At 38.1% G+C, this 14,998-nt stretch overlaps 1 protein-coding gene across 1 annotated transcript in view; it reads right to left on the bottom strand.

The window, feature by feature from the left end:
- LOC143023732 (uncharacterized) overlaps positions 1–13,868 on the bottom strand; it is a 68,426-nt gene extending 54,558 nt beyond the window's left edge. The window contains exon 1 of the mRNA XM_076182332.1: positions 13,823–13,868. The gene's annotated coding sequence lies outside the window, so the exon portion shown is untranslated. The remainder of the gene's footprint in view (positions 1–13,822) is intronic.
- Between the last annotated feature and the right edge of the window lie 1,130 nt (positions 13,869–14,998).

Below are 14,998 nucleotides of genomic sequence, written 5' to 3'. Positions count from 1 at the left end.
CTCTTTCCTCATCAGATTCCCCTCGCCAATCTATGTTGGTAGGGCACCCCCTCCAGCATCATATGATGTCCCTTCTTCTTTCTTCTTCCTGTATAGCCTTGATCTTTTTCCTCTTGCTTTCTTCTTTGGATTTAATCTTCCTCTTTGAATTGTTTAGTCTAATGTTGTCCTTTACCTCTGTCACCGTCACAGAGATGCAGGTGAGGGCGGTGGTGGAGTGAGAGGTGGTGAGATCTTTAGTCGTCTTTGACTGCTTGCCATCTTTAACTGCTGTTTTTTGTCATTGTGATGTTCTTTTGTTCTTTTTGCTACCCATGATGACTGTACTAAAGAGTAATATGTACTAGCTAAAGTAATAGATTGCAATGAGAGCTCATGAGACATGCGTACTTCCCTTTTCAGAGTTAGCCGGTAACTAACGCTTAGTTTCGCACAAAGTTGGCGAAATATTCTCCCTCCACCTTCCTCCCTTCCCCTCCACAATCGTATTGGCCGTTGATACACTGGGCGAGTGTAAATTCAATCAAATTTCAACGTTATTCGCTGCGCCTGAAGGTCCTAAGTGGCACACCTCCTTCTAGTGTGGGTTGCGCCTTTAAATCTGTCCCTTTAATCCTCACCCAGGACCTTTAAATTGCGCGCGGCTGGAAAATTATTTGTCGGGATTTATTTCTAAGTGGTATACGAACATTTTGAACACAGTTTTGAAAAATGCCATATCTTGACCAAATTCACCCCCCCAGGTGTCGCGTACCCCCTTAATGCTCACTTCCAGTCTACTGCCACTTTCACCCCTTGTACATCTCGTCACCTTACTTTTACCCACATTCATCTTCAAATTTCTTCTTTCACACACTCTCCTAAACTCTCTCACCAACTTCCTTAATCCCTCCTCTGATCCTGCTACAAGCGCAGCGTCGTCCGCAAAGAACAGCTGGCTCACTTGCCAATTTTCTTCATTTTCTTTCAACATCTCCAATCCCTGTCCCACCACCCTTGCATTTACCTCTCGCACCACCCCATCCATGTATAAGTTGAACAGCCAGGGCGACATAACACATCCCTGACGAAGTCCCATCTTTACCTTAAACCACTCACTCTCTCCATTTCTAATTCTGACACATGCTCTACTACCCTCGTAAAAACTCTTGACAGCTCCTAGAAGCTTTCCTACTATCCCGTATACCTGCAAAACCTCCCACAGTGCCTTCCTGTCTACCCTGTCATAAGCCTTTTCCAGATCCATAAAAGCCCAAAAAAACATCCTTACCTTTTCCTATAGCTTTCTCACATATCTGTCTTACCACAAAAATCTGATCTACACAACCTCTACCCATTCTAAATCCACACTGTTCCTCACCAATTACTCCCTCTGTTCCTCTCCTAATCCTCTCAATCAAGATCCTCCCATAAGCCTTCCCAACTACACTTAACAAGCTAATCCCTCTAAAACTACTACATTCACACTTGTCCCCTTTTCCCTTATAAAGTGGAACTATACAGGCATTCCTCCAGTCCTCCAGCACTCTACCCTCTCTCCAGCAAATATTGAATAACCTCACCAGCCATTCCACCATCACTGTACCTACATTTTTTAGACATTCTGCATGGCATCCATCCAAACCAGGTGCCTTACCTGCTCTCATCATCTTAACAACTGCCTTCACTTCATCCTTCCTTATTTCTCCTCCATTTTCCTCACTAATCACGGTCATTTTCTTAGCACTTCCCACTGCAACTATCTTTCCCTCCCTATCCTCCTTCACATTTAGCAACTCCCTAAAATATTCGGCCCATCTTTCCCTTACTGCCTTCTCTTCCATTATCATCTCTCCATCTGCACCTTTTACCTTTTCTTCTCTACTTGATTCGCCTCCTCTTCCTCTCTTAATTTCTTTCCAAAACATCTTTTTATTACTTTCAAAATTTTCTGTCAAACTCTTACCCCATTTCACATCTGCTCTCCTCTTTGCCTCCTTTACCTTGTGCTTTACTTCTCTTTTCTTTTCTTTGTACCTCTCATATGACTCCCTCATCCTATTTTGTAACCATTCTGTGAAAGCTTGCTTCTTCTCTCCTACAACCTTCTTTGTTTCCTCATCCCACCATTCACTATCCTTCCTTCTAGTTCCTCCTATCCTTCTTGTTCAACACACCATCTTTGTACACTTTGTGACTCCCTCCTTGAACCATCCCCATTCCTCCTCCACTCCTAGCTCTACTCTATCCTTCACTCCTTCCCACTCCTCTCTCAGCTTCTTCTTGTACTCCTTCTCCTTTTCCTTTTCATTTAAAGAGTCCACTCTAAGCACCTCCCTACCTTTTATGAAAGGCCAAAATTCAAGGCAGAATTTGACCCAAAAGCAGCTTAGATACCAAAGAGTTTTTGGTTTCTAAGGCTTCCTGACATGCTCTTTCCAATGGTACCAAGCAAAAGAAGATCAGAAACTGGAGTGATGGTCAAATAGATGACTAAACATTTTTTGCAATTTTCAGTCTGAGGCAACTTTGATGGACTCTAATGCAGAGACAAATTGACAGAAGAACTTCTTATTTGGTCCACAAGCTAAAAAGTTATGTCATTCCAGGGAAAACAATTCTGGTTTTTACAACCACCATGTTCAGGGGATATAGGCTCATGAATGACACAGGTCAGTGTAACTGGTAATTTTTTTTTCTGTTTTAAATATGTTTGTGCAAAAACTAAATCACCTAGGCCAAAACCAATTTAATTTTTGGAATTCTTGTAAAATCTTAGATGAGTAGAGTAATTTTCAGCACTACAAAGCACATTGCCACTGAGTAAAGGCCCCCTAAAAACACCTTCGTGTAAGAGCCATTCTGCAGGCCATGTTTGGGGGAAAATGCTGCCAGACGTGCGATGAGCCCCGGAGTGAAGAGGTTAACTTGTCAGTCTTGTCAGCAACTGCTACTTTCATGAAAGTTGTATGTCAATTGGAGGCAGCAGTTTGGGTTTTACTGATGATCATCTCAAAATTGACTTGATAGTTGCCATGAAAAGGCTAATTTGGTATGACGGAGATGTCCCATATCGTTTTTGACATACCCAGGTGATTTGTTGACCCATAAAACCCAAATATTTCCAAATTCAATAAAATTGGACCAGTGGTTTAGAGTTTATGTGTATTTCTTTACCAAAATCTTTACAAATCACCACCTTCAATTCTCACACTTTGTTATGGTAAAGTCTAGCCAAAAATTCGGGATAAAAAAAATCAGTCAATTTATAGTTTCACCCAACCAACGATTTTCTGATGTGGCTTACTTGTTTCTGGTGAGATATGTTGTGTATTGATTGATGGTGTACATCATTTCCATCGCAAATGCATAGTTTTCAAGTAATGAATATTTAAACTTATGCCTACATCTCCCCAACAATCTTGGAGGACCTGTGGGAAATTGGGGTTTTTGGGTGGGGAACATTAAATCAAGTAATGTGCATTGCAAAACAGGTCTAAAATCAACAAGAACATATAAAAAATATATGAAAATACATAAATTACACCTTTGATGGCGGCAGTGGCAGACCTCAACCTAAACTAACCTCAACCTAACCAAACCTAACCTAACCTAGCTGGGGGCTTTGCCCCCCAGACCCCTCCAATCCCCACCAAAGCACTCTTAGTAACGTAACTTGAGCTCTCTTTAAAGTATAACTATTAGTATGTGTGTTGATCTATCATAACTAACAGATAATAAATTAAATGGTAACCATATTTTCCGTAAATTAAAAACCACCTCTTAGTAACGTAACTTGAGCTCTCTTTAAAGTATAACTATTAGTATGTGTGTTGATCTATCATAACTAACAGATAATAAATTAAATGGTAACCATATTTTCCGTAAATTAAAAACCACAATAATAGCATTAACATTACCCTATGAGGAAGAGGTTGAGGGTTGTGTTGGGCTTCGCTAAATGTAGTGGATAGAGTGAGAAATTTTGCGAATCGTTGGCAACGCTGCTCAACAATAACATGGCTACGCTTGTGTCAGTTGTCGCCACTGCTGCCATCAAAGGAAGGTGTAATATATGTATTTTCATATATTCTTTATGAGTTCTTATTGATTTTAGATCTGTTTTGCAATTGGCATTACTCAATTTAATGCTCCCCACCCAAAAACCCCAATTTCCCACAGGTCCCCCAAGATCGTTGGGGAGATGTAGGGGTCAATTTACAATTTCACCCAACCAACGAATTTGTGATGTGGCTTATGTGTCTCTGTTGAGATTTGTGTATTGAACAATGATGTACATCATTTCCATCGCAAATGCGTACTTTTCAAGTAATGAATTACAGGTTGTCGTCGATTTACGACCTATGCAACTTACGACTGATCAACTTTAGAACCATGAGATAGTGCAATAATATTTAACATTTAATAGAGTAATAGAATTGCAATGTTATAACTGGCAGTGCAGTACAATTACTCCGCACACCGCAAGATGTGAGTACGATAGTTTTGGCAGGCTGCTGGCAGCGTCAGCATCCCAGCCACCTAAATATTCCTTTTTTTTTTTTTTTTTTTTTTTTTTTTGAAGTAAAATGTTTCCTAATTTTGCACTGCATTTTGTATTTTCATATGTTTTGCAATTAATAAAATGTAACAGTAAAACTTTTTTATGTCTAGGCTAGTTTGTTGTCGATAACAATATGTTCGGTACAGTAGATAAACGAAAAGAATGTGTTTTGAAATTTAAAAAAATCCTAATTTTGCCTTGCATTTTGTATTTATATATGTTTTGTAATTAATAAAATGTAACAGTAAAACTTTTTTTATGCCTAGTCTGTTGTCCATAACAATATGTTCAGTACAGCATTTTCATGTTTTGTGATTAATAAAATGTAACTGTAAACTTAGTTTATGCCTAGTCTGTTGTCAATAACAATATTTTTGGTACAGTATCTAAACAAAAATAATGTGTTTTGAAATAAGATTTTTCCTAATTTTGCTTTGCAATGATTTTAATGTAACCAACAAAAAAGTATTTGTAGGTCAAAGATGACAGGACTATATTCAATATGCGTAGGCCTAGGCTATGTTTCCTAACAAAAATTATAAAAAAGTTAATGAATATTAGACAATGTAGCTCAAAGATAATAAGATTTAATTCAGTATGCATACATTTCCTAAAGAAAGTCTGATAGTAAAATAATAAAAAGGTTAAAAAATACAGTATCAAATATCATGGGATTTTATTCAGTATGCTTAGGCCTACGTTACGTTTCCCAAAGAAAATCAGATAAAATTATAAAAAGGTTAAAAAATACTATACAACATAGTTCAAAGATGCTAAGATTATTTCAATATGTTAAATATAATATACAATATATATATATACAGTAACAAAAATAATATTTAAAGGGTAATATATATATATATATATATATATATATATATATATATATATATATATATATACTGTATATACAGTATATAAAGTCCGACTTACATCCAGATCGAACTCGGTTGTAAGTCGACAACTACCTGTATTCAAGTTATGCACTTAAGCCTACATCTCCTCCCCAATGATCTTGGGGGACCTGTGGGAGATTGTGTTTTTTTGGTGGGTTAAACTAATAAATTGAGGAATGCGCATTGCCAAACAGGTCTAAAATCAACAAGAACACATAAAAAATATATGAAAATACATAAATTTCACCTTTCAGGACCAGATTGGCGCTGGCTCACGCGACTGCCATGTTATTGTTCAGCAGCGTTACCAATGAATCAAAGAAATTTTCACTATATCTCCTACATTTTGCGAATGCCACTCCACACGCGCAAGAGTTGCTAACCCTAAATTAGGGAATAAATTCATGAAGCTTCGAGAGGACCGAGAATTGCGATTTTGTGTACAACTAACCTATCCTCAACCTAACCAAACCTAACCTCAACCTATCCTAACCTAACCTAGCTGGGGGCTTTGCTAACCTAACCTAACTGGGGGCTTTGCCTAGCGTAGACTAACCTAACCAAACCTAACCTAGCTGTGGGCTTTGCCTAACCTAACCTCAACATAACCTAACCTCAACATAACCTAACCTCAATGTAACCAAACCTAACCTAACCTAACCTCAACATAACCTAACCTCAACATAACCTAACCTCAATGTAACCTAACCTAGCTGAAGGTTTTGCCTAACCTAACCCCAACCTCAAACTAACCAAACCTAACCCCAAACTAACCAAACCTAACCTCAAACTAACCAAACCTAACCTCAAACTAACCAAACCTAACCTCAAACTAACCAAACCTAACCTCAAACTAACCAAACCTAACCTCAAACTAACCAAACCTAACCTCAAACTAACCAAACCTAACCTCAAATAACCTCAAACTAACAAAACCTAACCTAGCTGGGGGCTTTGCCTAACCTAACCTAACCTAACAAAACCTAACCAAACCAAACCAAACCAAACCAAACCTAAATTACCATAACCAAACCAAACCTAACCTATCCAAACCTAACCTATCCAAACCTAACCAAACCAAACCAAACCTAACCCTCAACCTAACCAAACCTAACCCTCAACCTAACAAAACCTAACCTAACTTCAAACTAATAAAACCTAACCTAACCTCAACCTAACAAAACCTAACCTAACCTAACATAACCTAACCTAGCTGGGGGCTTTGCCCCCTAGACCCTTCCAATCCCCACCAAAGCACTCTTAGTAACATAACTTGAGCTCTCTTTAAAGTATAACTATTAGTAAAAATGTGTTTATCTATTATAACTATTACCTAATAAACTAAATCATAACCATATGTTCCGTAAATTAGAAACCACAATAATAGTATTAGCTAAATGTAGCAGATAAATCATAAATGTGGCAACGCTGCTCAACAATAACACAATGCTCAAATGTAGCTGATAAATCATAAATGTGGCAATGCTACTCAACAATAACAGAAACGTAGATGTAGGCATAAGTTGCAATATTCATTACTTGAAAACTATGCATTTGCGATGAAAATGAGGTACACAATCAGTCAATAGACAACATATCTCAGCAGAAACACATAAGCCACATCAGAAAAACATTGGTTGGGTGAAATTAAAAGCGAGAAATTTTTGGATTCGTTGTTAACACTGCTGAACAATAACATGGCGGTCGCATGAGCCGGCGCCAGTCTGGGCCTGAAAGGTGAAATTTATGTATTTTCATATATTTATGTGTTCTTGTTGATTTTAGACCGGTTTGGCAACACACATTACTCAATTTATTAGTTCTCCTCACCCAAAAACCCCTATTTCCCACAGGTCCCCCAAGATCGTTGGGGAGATGTGGGCCTAAGTACATAACTTCAATAAATCATTACTTGTAAAGTATGTCTTTGTGATGGAAATGATGTACACAATCATTCAATACACAACAAATCTCACCAGAAACACATAAGCCACATAATAAAATCTTTGGTTGGGTGAAACTATAAATTGTCTGATGTAAGCATACATTTAAATATTTATTACAGACGCTCCTCAACTTACGTTTTAGTTACGTTCCGAACGGCTGAACGTAAGTTGAAAATGAACGCAAGTTGTTACTGTACTATACATCCGTAAATTCTATTATCGTATCTTATAAAACACCCCTAAATCATTAATTATACACATAACATTGTAAAATAATAACATTAATTTCAAATAAATTAAATTCAAGCAACATAAATTGAGATGGTGGAGGAGGGGTAGGAGGAGGAGGAGGAGGAGGAGGAGGCAAGGCATGTTTAGTTTGTCGTTTGTGCAATGTAAACAATGGACGCAGCATCATGCGCAAGTATCGTTTGAACTACGGAGAGCGCGCTAATCTAAAAAATTCACTCAAATTGTTTTTTTTACAAATTTTTTTTTACAGTCAGTTCAAATGTAAAATCGAAAAAACGTAAAACGAATGAACGTAAGTAGAGGAGCGTCTGTACTTGAAAACTGCACATTTGCAACGGAAATGATTTACACTATCAATTAATACACAACATATCTCACCAGAAACACATAATAGGTATGTGCAAAAACAAGCACAGCGCTACAATTGCGCTGGTACTGTTTACAACGCCATATTTTGCGACCAGTTGGATTTTGTTTGGCTTAGTTTGAATGCTTTGAGCGCTCAGCGTATGCGTAGGATATTCAAATTATCTTGTTGTTGTGCAAGTGTATGCCCGATTCTTCAAAAGCAAATAAATATTCACCGATTCAAACGTAAATTTGGTTTTCAACCTCGGCAAATTAGTTTTCCGAGTAAAAATATTAAGGTAAGACATCAATAATATAATATTTTAATGTAATATCATTGTTTTTCAATCTATTTTCTACCGTATATGAGTAGCTCAAGATCGTTGGGTAATATACACTTGGTGATTTGTTAACCCAAAAGTCTTCACATGCCAAGTTGCATGTGCGCTGAATGGCCTACTGGCTCCACCGATTGGCCTTCAAGCCAAAAATTCCATAAATCAATCAATCAAACAAGTTGCATGTCAACTGGGCCAGTGGTTTGGATTTTATTGATTATTTCTAAATTGACAACAGTTGCCGTGACAACATGATAGGTGTTAGTAAGAATGGTATAAGAAGGTCCTGCAATGTTAATGCTCAGGTGATTTATTGACCCATAAATTTTATGGGTAAATAAATCACCTGAGCATGTCATTAACATTGCAGGACCTTCTTCTTATACCATTCTTACTAACACCTATCATGTTGCCATGGCAACTGTTGTCAATTTAGAAATAATCAATAAAATCCAAACCACTGGCTCAATTGACATGCAACTAGGCATGTGAAGGTTTTTGGGTCAACAAATCACCAAGTGTATAATACCCAACGATCTTGAGCTGCTCATAACCGGGAGAAAATAAGTTAAAAAAAAAAAAAAAAATTCTTACATTAAAATAATATTTTATTGATGCCTTACCTTGATATTTTTACTCAGAAAACTAATTTGCCGAGGTTGATAACCAAATTTGTGTTTGAATGGGTGAATATTTGTTTGCTTTTGAATAATCGGGCTTTATGATAAAACCTTCACATGCCAAGTTGCATGTCAATTGGGCAAGCGGTTTGGATTTTCTTGATTATTTCTAAATTGACAACAGTTGCCATGGCAACATGATAGGTGTTAGTAAGAATGGTATAAGAAGAAGGTCCTGCAATGTTATTGGCATGCTCAGGTGATTTATTGACCCATAAAACCTTCACATGCCAAGTTGTATGTCAATTGGGCAAGCAGTTTGAATTTTATTGATTATTTCTAAATTGACAAAAGTTGCCATGGCAACATGATAGGTGTTAGTAAGAATGGTATAAGAAGAAGGTCCTGCAATGTTAATGACATGCTCGGGTGATTTGTTGACCCATAAAATCTTCACATGCCAAGTTGCATGTCAATTGGGACAGCAATTTGGATTTTATTGATTATTTCTAAATTGACAACAGTTGCCATGGCAACATGATAGGTGTTAGTAAGAATGGTACAAGAAGAAGGTCCTGCAATGTTGATGACATGCTCAGATGATTTGTTAACCCATAAAACCCTCACATACCAAGTTGCATGTCAATTAGGCCAGCGGTTTGGATTTTATAGATTACAGTTACTATCCGAGTTACGACCTAGATTGGTTCTGACCAACCAGTCGTAAGTCGGATTGGTCGTAAGTCAGATCCCATTAAAATGGCCAACACGAGGGTTATAGTCTGGAATACATGATATCAATCTGTTGCGTTTTTAAGTAACTTTTTCTACTGAATACTATTATATAGAAGCTGTTTACTGTTTATCAATCATATGCCTTTTATTTTAATTTCTATAATTTTTCTTAGTATATGATATGAAAACTTACAATATGAATGATGCCATTGTTAGACATAGATACGATACAGGCCACAATGCTGACTGGAATATTACTACATACATACATATACCAAGGCTTTTTCCCCCTTACAAGGGAGATAGCCAAAAAGAAAAAGGCATAAAATCATTTCCACCCATTCCATCCCTGAATACACTCCACACCCCTCCACCCTCCCTCTTATCTCAGCACCTCCTGGATGACGGGTCATCCCTGCACCTTGTCCACTGCCCTGGGTCAGAAGCAGTGTCGCAAGACACAGCACATCCACAGCAAGGCCGCTTCATTAAATCGGCGACCCCCCCTCTCTGTCCCCCCATTGCACAAAAGAGAAGACGGGGAGAAATCCCTTCGGGCTGCGTCAAATTTTGCTCACACATACTACCTCACCCCCCATCCCCCCGCCCATTCCACCTCATGCAATCACATCATCATCCATATACAACCATTCTCCATTCACCCGTCTTCTGTCCTCTCCCATCCTTCCTCAACAGACATTCTCCTCTTCCCCAAAGCCCCCTTCACCTCATCCTAGGATGTCCCCTCATGTTCACTCCCTCCACATCTGCCTTCCATACCTCTTTTACTAGTCTTTCTTCACTCATTCTTTCCATGTCTCTAAACCATCCTAATATTCTTTCATCAACCCTATCTCCCAGCTCCTTTTCCATCCCTGTTCTCCTCCTCACCTCCTCATTTCTCACTCTATCTAGCCTAGTAACCCCCATCATACTTCTCAGACACCTCATCTCAAACACATTCAAACTCATTCTCTCTTCTATGAAACGTAGATATTTTGAATCTGCTTTTATATCTCTCATTGATAATATAAATCAAAACAATGTATTTTTTACAATAAATAAACCTTTAGCAATTTTAAAAACAAAGTAACAAGCAATTTACGCAAACTGTGTTTACACCAGTTTCATGTTCGTTTCTCCCCGTAAGCTCGGGTTATATAAGGAGTCAGATGTTTGTCCACTGTGTTCACATACATAACAACATCGAGACTGTACAAATTCAAGTCAGGCTTAATGACCATCTTATGAATCGATAGCCTTAAAAAAAAAAAAAAAAAAAAAAAAAAAAATATTTCTGAAGAAGCCCTGCTGGGCGAAGCGCTAAGTACATTGGATCCCATACTCTGCGGTTGGCTTCTCTCCTACAGTTGTATACAGAATTGTTTTCAGTTGCTTAGTTGTTAATATGATATGTTAGGTTAAAGAAAGAAAATACTTATTATAAAGTACTCTTATTAGTAAACTCATAATAGGCATCTGCTAGGCGTGGTCTTCAATACGTATATATCCTTCATCCTTAATTAATTTATCAAACTCTTCCACAAATGGCTTAGCTGCATGCGCATCACTGCTAGCAGCCTCACCTGTCGACTACATGTGGTGAACCTGGTAACGCTCTCAAAAGCGACAAAACCACCCAGCACTCGCTATGAATTTATGTGAAGCATATTCTTCACCTGCACGTTCTTTCAACATGCGAAATTAACTTGTAGCCTTACTTTGCACTGTTTGCAACATCTGTTTCACATTTCTTTGCCTATTTAACTTCCAACCACTTGTATAGCAACTTTTCCATCTCTGCCATAAATGTCGTGCGCGATGCCGGGCTGCTACAACTATCTTACGTGCTGTGCTGCCAGACATATACAGTAAACTCATAATAGACATCTGCTAGACGTGGTCGTAACTCACGTGCGTCGTAACTCGGATAGTAACTGTATTTCTAAATTGACAAGTTGCCATGGCAACATGATAGGTGTTAGTAAGAATGGTATAAGAAGAAGGTCCTGCAATGTTAATGACATGCTCAGGTGATTTGTTGACCCATAAATCCTTCACATGCCAAGTTGCATGTCAATTGGGCAAGAGAGGTTCAAGTGATGCTTACCCTCTGGAAGTCACTTATCCAACCGATACTGGACTATTGTAGCCAACTCTGGTCACCACACAAACGCGGAGACATCCAGATGCTTGAAGCTGTCCAACGGAACTACACCAGGCGCATCAAAGGGATGCAAGATCTCAACTATTGGGATCGCCTGGGAGCACTAGGCCTATACTCTCAACAGAGGAGGAGAGAAAGATACAGGGCCATTTACACATGGAAAATCCTTGAGGGACTTGTTCCGGACCCCACGCCCTCTACAATCAAGCCATACCACAGTATAAGGCATGGGCGCAAATGTGAGAGACAAACTCTCCCATCAAGAGCCCCGGAAAGGATTAAGACCCTACTGGCAACCAGCCTAGGCCATGAGGGTCCAAAAATCTTCAACGCCCTCCCAAAGGAGGTGAGAGAGAAAACTAAATGCTCGGTGGACAGCTTCAAACATGCACTGGACAGGTTCCTGCGGAAGGTGCCAGACGAGCCTCCAGTGCCAGGCTACACTGCCATCAGTAGGTTCTCTCAAAACACACTACCAGACCAACTGACCCTCGCAAGGAAGGACAACAGGACTGGCAGCAGCGGTAGTCCACTATGGCTGTGAGGATCGACCTCAGAACTTCACTAAGTAAACTAAGTAAGTATTTCTAAATTGACAACAGTTGCCATGGCAACATGATAGGTGTTAGTAGGAATGGTATAAGAAGAAGGTCCTGCAATGTTAATGACATGCTCAGATGATTTGTTAACCCATAAAACCTTCACATGCCAAGTTGCATGTCAATTGGGCCAGCGGTTTGGATTTTATAGATTATTTCTAAATTGACAACAGTTGCCATGGCAACATGATAGGTGTTAGTAAGAATGGTATAAGAAGAAGGCCCTGCAAGGTGATTTGTTGACCCATAAAACCTTCACATGCCAAGCTGCATGTCAATTGGGCCAGCGGTTTGGATTTTATTGATTATTTCTTAATTGACAATAGTTGAAACACAATGGCAAAAGCCGACAACAGTTGCCATGGCAACATGGTAGGTGTTAGTAAGAATGGTATAAGAAGGAGGTCCTGCAATGCTGTTGACATACTCGGGTGATTTATTGGCCCATAAAACTTTCACATGCCAAGTTGCATGTCAATTGGATTTTATTGATAATCTGAAAATTGACAACTTCATGGTTGCCATGAAAAGGCAAATATGGTATGATGGAGATGTCTCACATTGTTTTTGACATGCTCATGTGACATGTGATTTAAAACCCAAGTATTCCGAATTTTAATAAAATTGGACCTTTGGTTTAGAGTTAATGTATATTTCTTTACCGAAATCTTTACAAATTACCACCCTTAATTCTAACATTTTGTTATGGTAAAGTCTAGCCAAAAATGCGAGCTAAAAAAATAATATAAAAAATTGTATCTCCCTTATTTTTCAAGCTATTTAAAAAATCTAAAAAAGCATTTTGTTTCTAATAAAGTTGTCTTTTATATGCAACAATAATTTAAGGGTAAATGTTTTTGTTATTTTGTGCCCGTACCTACACATAAGCCACATGAGAAAATCGTTGGTTATAGTTATAAATTGTCCAAAGAATCATATTTCCCTTATTTTTAAAGCTAATTAAAAAAATTAAAAATCAAAAAAGATTTTGTTTCTAATGAAATTCTTTCATATGCATCAAGAATTTATCTATTTATTCATTGTGCCCATAGGCCATACGACCTACAATAGTGTTCAATCTGATCCAAGGATAAAATCTTGCCTAAAGAGTTGAACGTTGTTGACACTAAAAGTTATTTAACATTAATATTTCAAACCATACTGACCTTTATGTAAAACTGACATGAAGAGCATCGCTTCGAGTTCAACTCTATTATCATGCAATAGTATATTATTAAACTATACAATGAACGTAGCGATCAATCTACGCCATACTTGTCTTTTCCTTTTGTACATGTTCCTCTTGGTCTAATTTACAGATACTACACTCTAATTAATTCTTTATGTGCAATGACCCAAGTTCAAGAAGTAATCTCACTTCACGCCATTCCATTTGCTGCTATTGAATCCATACCAGTACAATGTTTACTAATGACATAGCGTCTCACGCTTCAACTTCAAAATATGAATTTTCGTACAATTTACATATATTATCGCGTCTCCCTTAAGTTCCTCTAATTTTCATTTGGTCTAGATATACCTAACACGAACAGTAAAAATAAATAGAATAATGTGTTTTGAAAAGCATTATTATGAAAAAATATAATTTTCTATCTACAAGGCTTCTTCAGCGGTATGTATTGCTTTTATCAATGTGCAAACGTTTAATACAAAAATTCTCTCGGTGAACAGGCAACAAGGAAGTTAAATAGGTTAATAGCTTGTAAGAAAACATACTAGAAAGGAAACATACTAGACCTAGTTTTCACGAGAAACCGTGCCTTTGTTCACAGCTGTTAGATCCAAGATACAGCCATATCGGACCAATGATTAATCTTGGTGAGTACATACAAGCATGGAGAGAACAACCCCTCACCCCCATCCCAGCAGATTTCTAAGTGGGCTAAATACTCTGAATTCCTTCAGCTGGGATGAGATTAAGATGAAAATGAGAAATGAAAACTGGCAGGGACATATTGATGGCGAATCCACGCAGCAAACTATCCAGATTCTCCTGAAGAAGTATTGCAACATATGCAATATTAATATCCCGCTCAGGAGGGCTAGAAAGACAAAACATCAGTTCCCAAGCGACAGGGGAATCCTCTTCAAGAAAAGAAAATATTTCTCCCGCAAACTCCAAAATACCAAGACAACACCAAAGCAAATCACCAAACAAATGACTTGAAATTGAACGGGATATACTAAAGACATACGAGGAAGAACGAAAATAAGACGAAAGAAAATCCATAAACGCAATAAAAACCAACAGTAAATAGATAATTGCTTATTCAAAGAAAAAGCAGAGAATAAATTTCCAGGTTGATCCTTTAACAGATGAAAATGGGGATATGATACAAGACCAATACCTGACAGGCAGGGCCCCGACATGGGCAAGTGCCCTCCCCCCTCCCCCCAACACACACAAACACACACCACCTTCCACATCTGATGGTCACTAGCACGATTCACATGTCACATTCATTCACAAAACAACGTTTATACACACATCATTCATACACACAATTCATGATAAATAAACCATGCATTAAAA

This window comes from Oratosquilla oratoria, unplaced genomic scaffold, assembly GCF_046742065.1.
Source record: "Oratosquilla oratoria isolate Oo_2021 unplaced genomic scaffold, ASM4674206v1 SCAFFOLD56, whole genome shotgun sequence".
NCBI classification, from domain to species: domain Eukaryota; kingdom Metazoa; phylum Arthropoda; class Malacostraca; order Stomatopoda; family Squillidae; genus Oratosquilla; species Oratosquilla oratoria.
Note: the sequence above shows the minus strand (reverse complement) of the source record. Positions and strands in the feature narration are given on the sequence as shown.